Raw genomic sequence first — 12,788 nt, 5'->3', positions numbered from 1 at the left:
TTGGGAGTCACCACAGCTGGCATTCCTAAATATTACTGTGACCTTTCCCAAATAAGAGGTGAAGGCTTGCCCAGGCTGTCAAAGAAGAATTTACAGAAAGACCAACAGGAAGATCACCTCTGGATTTTGACTCTCTAGATCTTTCAGCCTTAGATTGCAGACTTGATACTCCGAAAGTAGTACAGTTAGTCTACAGGGAGTGGGATCTGTTGCATTTGAGACAGGGTTGTCTACTGAAGGGGACCCTCAGACAACTCTGATGACAGATGGCAGCTGCTCCTACCAGAAAAAACAGACTGTATTAACAGCTTTACATGATGGGCATGGCCACCTAGGCCCGGAGAAGACTTTCAAGCTAGTCAGAGACTGCTTCTATTGGCCTTGTATGCTAGCTGAAGTCGAGGGCTACTGTCACTCATGCCCAAGGTGTATTCAAAGAAAGGCTTAACCAACCAAAGCCACACAAAACAAGCCATCTCAAAGTCAAGGACCAGTGGAACAGGTGTGAATTAACTTCCTGTGTCTGCAGCTTGACTCGAGTGGGCAAGGAAATGTCCAGGTATTAACCACTTTACTTCGTACGCCCAGGCATCCGCAATTTAAGGCCAACAAGCCTCAAGTGTACTAAAAAGGTCTTGTAGAAAAGTTCTGTCCACTATGGCCTCACTCAATGTATCCATTCCAATCAGGGAAGAGACTTCGATAGTAAGCCCATCAAAAGACTATTCGATCTGCTGGGTACTCAAAAATCCAGAATCCCCCTATCATCCTCAATTGTTAGAGGTTCCCTTGTTAATCTCAGCTGTGAATAAGAATTATTTAGGCCTATGTACATGCTAATTGATGTTTAAGTTACTTGTTCCAGTTAAGTTGATATGAGCGCTTTGTGCTTGAAGTACTTTGTTCCATATTTGAGGACCAAAGAATGTTAGGGGGGTCATGTAACCATGAGGAGATATTGCCTTTGTAGCACCCTATTAGTTTAGAGCAGGCTGCTAGGTAAATTTTGTGAGGTTCCCCTGTAAAACATTGGAGCAGAGGTTGATTGCTCAGGGCTGATCAGTGTTTCACAGGCTGATGTTCTGTGACTCCACCCTGTCTTGTTTAGATTTCTAGACGTATAGTGGGAGGGAGAGCAGAACAGGAGGCCTAAATATTTATGAGATTCCAACCGATCCCTGGGGAGGCGTGCCCAGAAGTGGGGGGGTGAGTACATAAGCATTCTGAAGCCTGGCATCAAAGTTCCTGGGTCCAGTCCTTGCAGAAGCAAGAGGAGCCTTTGCAGACATCAAAGTCCCAGCTAGGCTTAGCTGGGGACCAGTCAAAAAGAGCTATATCTAGAGGTAGTTGGAGGAAGCCCAACCATTCTGGGACTGAGTGAGCAATTGTTCCTGCTATACAGAGGAGAAGTGACTGACGTGGTCTGACCTCCCAAACAAGTGCAGTGCAACCAGGAGTTGTGCAAGACAGCCAGGAGCAAATACTGCTAGAAGCTTGCCTAGTACAGCCAGGACATGTGCAAGACAGCCAGGAGTGTACAAAAATGCAGGATGTATTTCACAATCTCTATCTGCACTGTACTAAGCATCCAGAAGCCAAGCAGTTCTCAAGTTGTACAGTTCTGCAGTTCCAGGGTAACCCATGCTCCCCATCACTATCCAAGTTACTGTTCCAAAACAACAACCCAAAAAGAAGCCTCTAGACTAATCTTTGAGCCAAAGGAAGAATGCTGAAAATACTGTGTGCCTGGCTGTATGTGCTGCGAGTGGGGGAAAACGACAGCCATATAATGAGACAAATAGATTCCTTACATTAAAGGTCCCAAAAGACACTGTGCAGTAGGAGGCTACTGTTTATGCTAATCTGGATGCCAAACGTCATCTTATGCCTAGTCTTTACTGTTAATTTGTATGCCAAATTGTATTACCATTGTTAATCCATTTTATACTTGCATAGTTACCAACCGTATTGGGTAACAATATATTAGTTTTCCCTTACTACCCGCTTTGGTGCCAGGTTTTTTTTTTGTTTTGTTTTGTTTTTTTTACACATAGCACTACTATTGGGTACTTAGTATTACTTTCAGTAATTTCCTCAGATGTTGCAAGTTTGTACACTCAACCTGGTGTGTGAGAAGGGCTGAGGCTCTTGAGAAGGTTGAGGCAAAGAACAGAGGACCCATCCTATCCAGCGGCTCCTATGTGGGGTGCACTACATACCATTTCACACATACATGTACAGTGGCAGGCAGAAAAAAAAAAAAAAAAAAGGAAACACAAACAGCTTAACAGACACGTGGACAAGCGTAAAGTTAAAATCCAGGCATATATGACACCCAAATGAATGTAGCTCTGTAATAGTGTAGGTACCTGTACGTGACTTGGGACCATCTTCTTGCAATTCTATTTCCAGGAGTGCATACACTGGGAGAGGTAGAAGCAGCACAAGGAGACAATTTGGTATGCTGTAGTGCTCACATATGGACATGTTTTAGTAAGAGAAGGCATAATGACAGACTGAAAATGGCATTAGAATCCGCACTGGTCAATAAAACACATAAGCTACCAGCACTATATTCTGATGCTAAAAATAAAAAAAACAGGCATATAAAAGTGCAGTGTTAATTACCAAAAATTGTGAACAAATGAGAAACAAGTGAAAAACAACCACTGTGAAGTGATTAAATCAGTCCCAGTGTCAAATAACTCTTTAAAAATGTCCATAAATCCAATCATGTGCCTCAAGTGACTAAAGATAATCAAATGTATCAAAATGTACCATGTGTCACCCCGCTCAGTGCTCAAGGAAGGCTTACCAGATGAATTTGACCAACATATTATAGAGTGGTCAAATTGGGCACAAGCATATTCAAATGGCAACTGCTCTAGTTTCCTCCACAGCCTCCAACCTTATCTCAAACAGCATTCCCACACTCCAAATGGATGGTCGATATCATGCATATAGAGGGCAGTTACATAGAACAAAAAAAAGCTTCCCATAGTGTAAAATCCTTAGCAAATTTAAACCAAAGTAATGCACTTACATTAAAGAAAATCCAATACAGTACTGTATAAGGACAAGGAAACCGCATGTACCACTTCCAAGATGGCCACATGTGTGCGCGCATATTCACAATTTATATAATTTTTGGTAATTGATGAGCACATCAGTCTGTTATTATGCATATAAAAGTGCAGCATTAGTCTGCTTCTTCTCATTTCATGGTCCAGTCTCAGGCTGGCGGAAGCAAAAGATCTGTTACTTAAAGAAGTATTAAACCCAATAGGAAATATACTGTATTACAGCTTACCAGTCATTACATGCAGAGGCTGCATTAGATTTAAGCCTTTTCCCCCTCTATTTTCACCTGGTTATCTGGCCAATAACACACCTACTGTATTAGTGTGCCTCCACTCTGAATGAAGTAGCACAGGGGGCACAGCAGCAGTGTGTTTGGGGGGAGGGTAGTGTTGCATGCACTAGCAGATGTAAATACTACAAATTAAAGCCATACTTTATAAGCAGTTACAGCAGTTTTTTTCTTTTGGGTTAAATGTTTTACATGAAAAAAATAAAAGCTGATCATTGTAAGCACACCTGCCAGTGTTTAAAGGTTTGTCTCATCCCTGTAAACTGATACATCTGGAAGACAGCTTATGCTTTTGGAAAAAAAAAAAGCAAAAAAAAAAAAAAAAAACAGACTTATGGGCAGGATCACCAGATAAAAAAAACATAAGAAATAAAACTAATGTAGCGATCACATCTAAGAATTGGTAAGCTACATTATGTTTTTGGTTTAATACTGCTTTAATTTCAGCAGAGAAAATCAGCTCTTGCCCCACCAGAGAGGGTTGTATGGTGTAGCAAACTATGTAAGTCTCAGAACTGGATTGAAAGAAATACACATTATTTTGCAGGTAAGAGGTCTCCTGCTGACCCATACACCAGTACTGAAAGACATACGCGCTCATATACATCCCGCTCCCATGCCACCTGTCTCACCCTTCTCCTAACCTCCAGGGATATCTCCCTGAACCCTGGTCCCCCACTACCTCACCCACACACAAGACATCCTCTCTCTTCCGTGAACTGCCACAACCCCCTCAATCTTATATCTGTCCCCCTGCTCCCCAAAACCACCCTCCCGTTCTCATGCGCACTGTGGAACGCCCGCTCGGTCTGCAACAAGCTCACCTCCATCCATGACCTCTGTCTCCCGCTCCCTTAACCTCCTAGGGATCACTGCAACCTGGGTCCAAGCAACAGACTCTACCTCCCCCGCAGCACTCTCCTATGGAGGTCTCATCTGGACCCACTCACCCAGACCCAGTGGTCGGAAAGGTGGTGGGGTTGGTTTGCTCCTGTCACCACTGAGCACCTTCCAGGTCCTCCCTGGACCAGTGTCCTGCTTTCTTGATGACTTTTCTGCCTGGCTACCCTTCTTTCTCTCCTCTGAGCTACCCACGGTCATTCTTGGAGACTTCAACATCCTTATCAACATCAATAACCCAGCCACATCCCAACTGCACTAGCACAGTGCATACAGTCCTCCACTCTGACAGGAACACTCTTGACCTTGTCTTCTCTCACCTTTGCACTCCCTGCAACCTCACAAACGCCCCCTTTCCTCTCTCCGATCACAACCTCATCACCTTCTCTGTCTCCACGTCCTCAAACACCTATCCCTCCAAACGGCAAACAGTTACCAGCAGAAACCTCCGGAACTGGAACCCTGCAACTGACCAACTTTACGACAGCATCCATCCCGTCATGCCATGACCTGGCCACTACTGCCTACAACAACTTGCTTTCAGCTGCTCTAGACTCGCTAGCACCCCCAACAAAACGAAGCATAAGGCCCCGACCGCTACAACCCTGGCAGACCGACCATACCAGAAACCTCAAATGACAGTCGTGCGCTGGAGCGACTATGGTGTAAAACCAAATTCCAACAAGAGTTCACCCGCTATAAATCTGACTCCTTAACGTACACTTCCTCCCTTCACTCTGCCAAACAAGCCTACTTTATTACCCTCAATACCTTCTTCTCCAGTCCTCGCCAGCTCTTCTCCACTTTTAACTCCCTACTTTCTCTGCCTCCACCCAGTACCTCACTTACTGCCCACGAGATTGCTAACCACTTCAAAAACAAGATTGACGCAATTCATAGGGACTTCGTCACTGCTCAGACACCCACCCCACTTAGAACTCCTCACACAATAACCCCCTCAACACTCTGCTCCCTTGACCTCACTACTACCAAAGAGGTCACTAAAATTTTCTCTGAAGCCCGCCTCACCACCTGCCCCCTGGACCCTGTCCCCTCAACTCCTGCGGTCCCCCTCCTCTTCCATCCTATGCTCCCTCACCCACATCTTCAATCTTTCCCTCTCCATCGGTACCTTCCCCTCCCCTCTAAAGCACACGCACATCACTCCCATACTTAAGAAACCCTCCCTGGACCCCACAGACCTGAACAACCTAAGACCCATCTCCCTACTGCCATTTACCTATAAACTCCTAGAACGCTTAGTCTACAATTGCCTGAGCTCCCATCTCACCGACAACAACCTTCTCGACCCTTTACAGTCTGGCTTCCACCCCCTACACTCCACCAAAACTGCCCTACTCAGTCACCAATGACCTACTAACCGCCAAACCAATGGCCACTATACTATACTCCTAATACTTTACCTCTCTGCAGCTTTTGACACGGTTGACCACCCCCTCCTCAAAAAACTGCACTCTTTAGGCCTCAGAGACTCCGTTCTCTCGTGGTTCTCCTTATCTATCGCAGCGCTCCTTCAGTGTTACTTATAACGCTGCCACCTCCCCTTCACTCCCTCGCTGTTGGGGTCCCTCAAGGTTCTGTCTTCAGACCCCTCCTCTTCTCCATCTACACCTCCTCCCTTGGCCATTTGAAAAACTCCCACAGCTTCAACTACCATCTCTATGCCGATGACACACAAATCTATCGCTCTACCCCTCACCTCACCCCCTCAGTCTCCAATCGCATCACCAGCCTACTAAAGTGACATATCGGATTGGATGTCACTCCACTTCCTCAAACTCAACCTTTCCAAACTGAGCTTCTAGTATTCCCCCCAGCCCGTGTCCCCCCCCCGATTTCTCCATCAAGATCAACAACACTATCATCAGTCCCACCCCTCACGTCAGGCTACTAGGCGTAATCCTAGACTCCAATCTGTTCTTTCAGTCCCAGGTCCAATCGCTAACAAACTCATGTAGACTTCACCTCCGCAACATCTCCAAGATACGACCGTTCCTAACCTCTGAAACCACTAAGCAACTCATTCACTCCCTTATTATATCACGCCTTGACTACTGTAACTCCCTCCTCACTGGCCTACCTCATCGCAGGCTATCCCTACTCCATCATGAATGCTGCTGCCAGACTCATCCACCTTACTAACCGCTCTGTATCTGCCACCCCTCTCTGCCAATCCCTCCACTGGCTTCCAATTGCCCAGCGGATAAAATTCAAAACACTAACACTGACGTATAAAGCCGTTCATAACACTGCCCCTAATTACATCACCGACCTTGTCTCTAAATAATAAACAAAATTGACACAATTCGCAAGGACATTGCCGCAACTCACACGCCCTCTCAACCTGTCCCCTCTCACACAGCTACCCCCTTATCCCCCCTCCCCCTCGACATAACCCGCAGGGACTTCGTCGCTGCTCAAACTCCCTCCAACCCCCTTCACCCTCACTCAGCTACCCCTTCATCACCCCTCTCCCACGGCCCCACCACTGCTCTGACCTCTTCCACCCCACCCTACATTCCTCATACTGAAGCTCCCCCAACACTCCACACCTTTGACCTTACTACCATCGAGGAAGTCTCCAAGACCCTCTCTGATGCCCGCCTCACCACCTGCCCCCTCGACCCTATCCCCTCACAACTCCTACGACCTTCCTCCTCCTCCATCCTACGCTCCCTCACCCACATCTTCAATCTCTCCCTCTCCTCAGGCACTTTCCCCTCCCCTCTGAAACATGCACACATCACCCCCATACTTAAAAAGCCCTCCCTGGACCCCAATGACCCGAACAACCTCAGACCCATCTCCCTGCTCCCATTTACATCTAAACTCCTCGAGCGCCTAGTCTACACCCGCCTATGCTCTCACCTCAACGACAACAACCTCCTCGATCCCCTACAGTCCGGCTTCCGTCCCCTACACTCCACCAAAACTGCCTTACTCAAACTCTCCAACGACCTGTTAACCGCCAAAGCTAATGGACACTATTCAGTGCTCCTACTCCTTGACCTCTCTGCGGCCTTCGACACAGTCGACCACCCCCTCCTCCTCAAAAAACTACACTCCCTCGGCCTCAGAGATTCTGCTCTCTCCTGGATCTCATCCTACCTGTCACAACGCTCTTTCAGCGTTACCTATAATGCTACCACCTCCCCCTCACTCCCCCTCTCTGTTGGGGTCCCTCAAGGCTCTGTCCTCGGGCCCCTTCTCTTCTCCATCTATACCTCCTCCCTTGGCCAACTCATACACTCTCACGGCTTCAACTACCACCTCTATGCCGACGACACACAAATCTATCTCTCAACCCCCCACCTCACCCCCTTGGTCTCAGCCCGAATCACACACCTACTGAGCGACATATCAGACTGGATGTCGCTCCACTTCCTTAAATTGAACCTCTCCAAAACCGAGTTTCTTGTCTTCCCCCCAGCCCGGACACCACCCCCCATTGATTTCTCCGTCACATCCAACAACGCTACCATCAAACCCGCCCTGCAGGCCAGAGTACTTGGTGTCATTCTGGACTCCAACCTATCCTTCCAGCCCCAAGTCCAATCTTTAACAAACTCGTGCAGACTCCACCTCCGCAACATCGCCAAAATCCGCACGTTCCTAACCCCAGAAACCACTCAACAGCTCATCCACTCCCTCATCATATCACGACTCGACTACTGCAACTCCCTCCTCACTGGCCTGCCTCGCCGCTGGCTATCCCCTCTTCAGTCCATCCTGAACACGGCTGCCAGACTCATTCACCTTTCCAACCGCTCTGTCTCCGCCACCCCCCTCTGCCAATCCCTCCACTGGCTTCCGATTGCGCAACGGATCAAATTCAAAATCCTAACGCTGACGTACAAAGCTGTCCACCATACTGCCCCGAACTAAATCACTGACCTAATATCCAAGTACCGCCCAGCACGCACACTCCGCTCCTCACAGGACCTCCTTCTCTCTAGTTCCCTGGTCTCCTCCTCCCATGCCCGCCTCCAGGACTTCTCCAGGGTGTCACCCATCCTCTGGAACTCCCTGCCCCAACCCATCAGATTATCACCTACTCTCCTCTCCTTTAGGCGCACCCTGAAAACCCATCTCTTCAGGGAAGCCTACCCCACCCCCTGCTAACTTGCCTCCCTCCTCCACTCTTCCTACCACTTCATCCCCCACAGCTATCTCCTTCTGTGCCACCACCCCCTCCCTCCCAGATTGTAAGCTCGAAAGAGCAGGGCCCTTGATCCCCTCATGTTTTGCATTGTATTGGTATTGTTCTGTCACATGTTCTGTCTCCCTTTGTAATGTACAGCGCTGAGCGAACTATTGGCGCTTTATAAATACTGTATAATAATAATAATAATAACCACCCAAACCGTACTCTCTGCTCCTCGCAAGACCTCCTACTCTCTAGCTCCCTAGTCTCCTCCCCCCATGCTCGTCTCCAGGATTTCTCAAGGGCTTCACCCATCCTCTGGAACTCCCTACCCCAATCTATCAGGCCATAGCCTAATCTTCTCACTTTTAGGCGCACTCTGAAAACCCATCTCTTCAGGGAAGCCTACCCTGACCCCAGCTAATATTGGAATCCTCTACTCTTCCTACCACTCCATCGCCCACAGCTAATTACCTCTTTTACCACTATCCCCTCCCTCCTAGATTGTAAGCGCCAAGGAGCAGGGCCCTCTAATCCCTCTTGTATTGAACTGTAATGTTACTGTACTGTCTCCCTCCATTATGTAAAGCACGGAGCAAGCTATCGGTGCTATACAAGTCCTCAATAATAATAATAATAATAATAATAATAATCTCAAGCAGCATCATACAATGGAGAAGGTTATAAAACTGCCTGAAAAGATACCCAATATGTATTGTTTGCGCTACTGTTTAACATCCAATGACTACACAGAGATCCAGTAAATCTATGTGCTGCAAAGCCCAGTGTCTTCTATACAGTGCACAGAAAATAATTTTAGCCAAAGCCAATAGAAAACATTTTATTTACAATATTTACATTCCAGTGCTAGGAAGAGTTATATTTATACAAATATACACATAGCAAGGAGATCAGGAAATCAGGTCCTTCGTTTTGGATATAGTTCAATATTTGATTACCAAGGTGTGTTAAAGCTGTGTTTGCAGGGCAGACAAGCCTTTCAGAGCTTTCCAGTTTGTAAGTAAATACTGCAGCTGTCACTGAATGCCAGAAGATATTGTAGAACCAGAAAAGTAAGTTTGACTGTTCATTGAGCTTAGCATGGTTTAAAGAGCCGATTCCTGTAAAAGAAATCTGTAACAAGATAATTAGGCTGCCATTGATATTGTTACTGCATGGCCCTTGCAGCTGCCTGACTATACATTCTGCTGAATAGTGACTGCAACTGATAGGATTTCAGCTGACTTTGAAATGGACGTTTGTTGCTTGCAGGGTCACCCAAAGCTTGAATTGTGGCTAATTTAGCAGGAATCGGCTGAAATTCTAACCCTCTATTGCGGTCCTAAACTAGTGTAAACCTTTTGTGAAGTCAGAGCTTTTGCTGTCTTGTTCCGCGTTGGTGACTAAAAGTATTAATGGCTTTGGATCATAACCAGGCAACTAGGTTTTTGTTTTTTGTTTTTTTTTTTTAGGAGAGGTAAGCTATGGTGCCTATGTATGTTCTCACAAAAAGGTTTTCTTGAGCGCCAAGGATAAGTTCACCTTTTGACCAAAAAAAAAAAAAAAAAAAAAGCAAAAACACATTTTTGCAGGTAATAAAAATGTGGATTTATTATTCTTTTCTCCAGGAGCCAGTAAAGCATTGCCCCAGCGATCAGCAATTGCTGGTGCCATGCAGGTTTCCTGCAGACCTTGCAGTATATCTGCTTGCCCGTACAGGAAGAAGCAATGAATTACCATTGCTAGTTGAGAACTACAATCTGGCAGCTAAGAACTCTGAATGATGTGGCCATGTGGGCGGAGCCACACACAGCAACTCTGTTTTTCAAAAGTGACAGCTTGTACAGGGAACTTCTCCCTGTACTGTTCTCACAGGGGGGTAAATCAGGCAGAGGCTGCAGCATTGGGAACATGTTACATTACATGTTCCACCCTAAAAACAGTTGGAATATATAACATGATCCAAAACGTGAACTTATCTTTTAATTCCCCACCACTAAGTGTCCATTGCTCATTTAGCATAGGGGATAAAATACTTGCTGTATTCCTCACTCCCCCAGTAGTTAACACTCTTCAAAAATTGTGGATTTGAGCATTTTGTCATTTACCCCAAGTTATGTAAAAGGAAAAGGTTATAACTATAGGCAGAACTTTTCATTTTGGATAGCTTTACAGAGTTATAACCTGTCATTTTTTTGCCAAGTCCCATTGAGGAGATTTACCTTCAGTTCCTGTCCCATAACCAAAACAGGAAGTGAGAGGAAAGCCCTGCAAATTAAGGTAAATCCTTTGGACCCCCAGGTCACCATTTCCCTTCTACTACTTGACTGGGGACAACCCAAAATTTGGGATTTTCTTATACTTTGAATGATAATGGTAAACAGGCCAAACAGAGAAAGTGAATCTCCCCAACGGGGACACAAACAGCAAGAAAAACCTAATAGGTGTTCTTATCTCCACTATCTAAAAATAAAAGTTTTGCCCTTAGTTGTACTTTAAATCCATATACCTTACAGACCCACCACCAGCAAAACCTTTTTGGACACAGCATTGAAGGGTTTGAGCCTCATGTTCTATTGCTGCCTTATCCCTGTTGAGATTTCTCCTCTCTTCCTGTCAGCAGAGGAAATGGGAAATCTCCCCAACAGGAAAAAAAGGCAAAAATATTTAGAGAAAGGATATAACTTCCGACAATGGTTTTACTACTCTCTCTCTCTCTCTCTCTCCCTGGGCTGATAACAAGTGCTGTTCCTATTTCTTGTCCTAGCGTCACAGGAAGTGAATGAACATCTACCCAATAAGGCTCATGGACTAAAATGAAAATCTACCGATGTTTCCCCTTCCCTACTATCCAAAAAGGAATCTAAGAACAATGTTGGCTGGTGTTGAGCTTTCATTTTTCTCTGTAGAGCTATTATTCCCACCGTTGTCTACTTCACCATTCTTGCCATCGTTTACATTTCACTTATTTTTTTCTTTGGACATTAACCAAAAACACAAATCTTCATTTTCCCCCACTAAAATTAAGCGACTTTCAAAACTTGTATTTTTGTACTTCCTTGTTCCTTACAAATCAAACTTGTAAACTTTCTCACCAAGTTTCATATCTGAATCTTTTCTTTTCTAGTAATTAAGGAGAATATATTTTGCTCTAGAATAGATTATCAGATTTTAGATGCATAGTCTTCAGGAAACGGTTAGGTGCTTAATTTCCTATACAGAGGGATTATTGAAAAAAAAAAAAAAAACCACACACACACACACAAACCCTGAAGTCACCCTCTAAGCTTTCTGGCATAACTGATCATAGCCTGCATTATAATATTCTCATTCCCAGGCTTCTGGATAAAATAAATGCGTACATTTCCATACTGAGAACTCTAGGTACTTTCCACCATGAAGCTGAATGACAGTTATTATACTATGATTTTTAATATTTTGCATGAAACATCTGTGTAGCAGTATGAGCAAGTATTTTTGGACACATACAAAATAGTTTCACTATAGCAACCTCTTCTGACAGTTGATTGACAAAAGATATTGCACTGTTGAGGCAAGCATTGAAGATTGATCTGCAGATAGATAAAATAAAAAAAAATGCTGCGCAACAATATATACAGATATGGTGCTAACAATAGAATATGTGCAACTGAAAAAACATATATAGGACCCCATAAACTGCACATAACTGATGCTATAAACTAATTGTGCACACAAACAACAAATAAAATGTCCTTAATAATGAACTGTTCCTTAAAATCTTGAACATCAGCACGTGGACTTATGTGGTATATATCCTATAAATCATGATCCACATACACAAACTACAAGTGTCATCCGAATACGGTCTCAAAAAATGGTGAACTGTCCCTTTAAATCTGCTGTATTTCAAATAGACCAGTGTAACACTACTGTATAAATGTGTACGGTGGTCCTGTGTCACCCCTTAATGCTCATCCACTTGGAAGTGAGCGCAACAGAGTGCTGAAAGTGGATGAGCACTAAAGGGTGACACAGGAGCACCGTACACATTTTTACATTGTGTTACACTGGTCTATTTGAAATACAGAGGATTTAAAAAAAGGGACGGTTTACCATTTTTTGAGACCGTATTCGGATGACACTTGTAGTTGATGTATGTGGATCACAATTTATAGGATATATACCACATAAATCCACGTGCTGATATTCAAGATTTAAAAAAGGGACAGTTCACTATTAAGAACATTTTATTGGTTGTGTGCACAACTCGTTTATAGCACCGGTCATGTGCAGTTTATGGGGTCCGATATGTGTGTATTGGTAAGACATCTGGTATAGCACACAATGATTTTCACAAGCAGAGTTTTTTGT

This window comes from Staurois parvus, unplaced genomic scaffold (genome assembly GCF_062004578.1).
Source record: "Staurois parvus isolate SC_StPar_1 unplaced genomic scaffold, SC_StPar_1.0 ptg000751l, whole genome shotgun sequence".
Taxonomy (NCBI): domain Eukaryota; kingdom Metazoa; phylum Chordata; class Amphibia; order Anura; family Ranidae; genus Staurois; species Staurois parvus.
Note: the sequence above shows the minus strand (reverse complement) of the source record.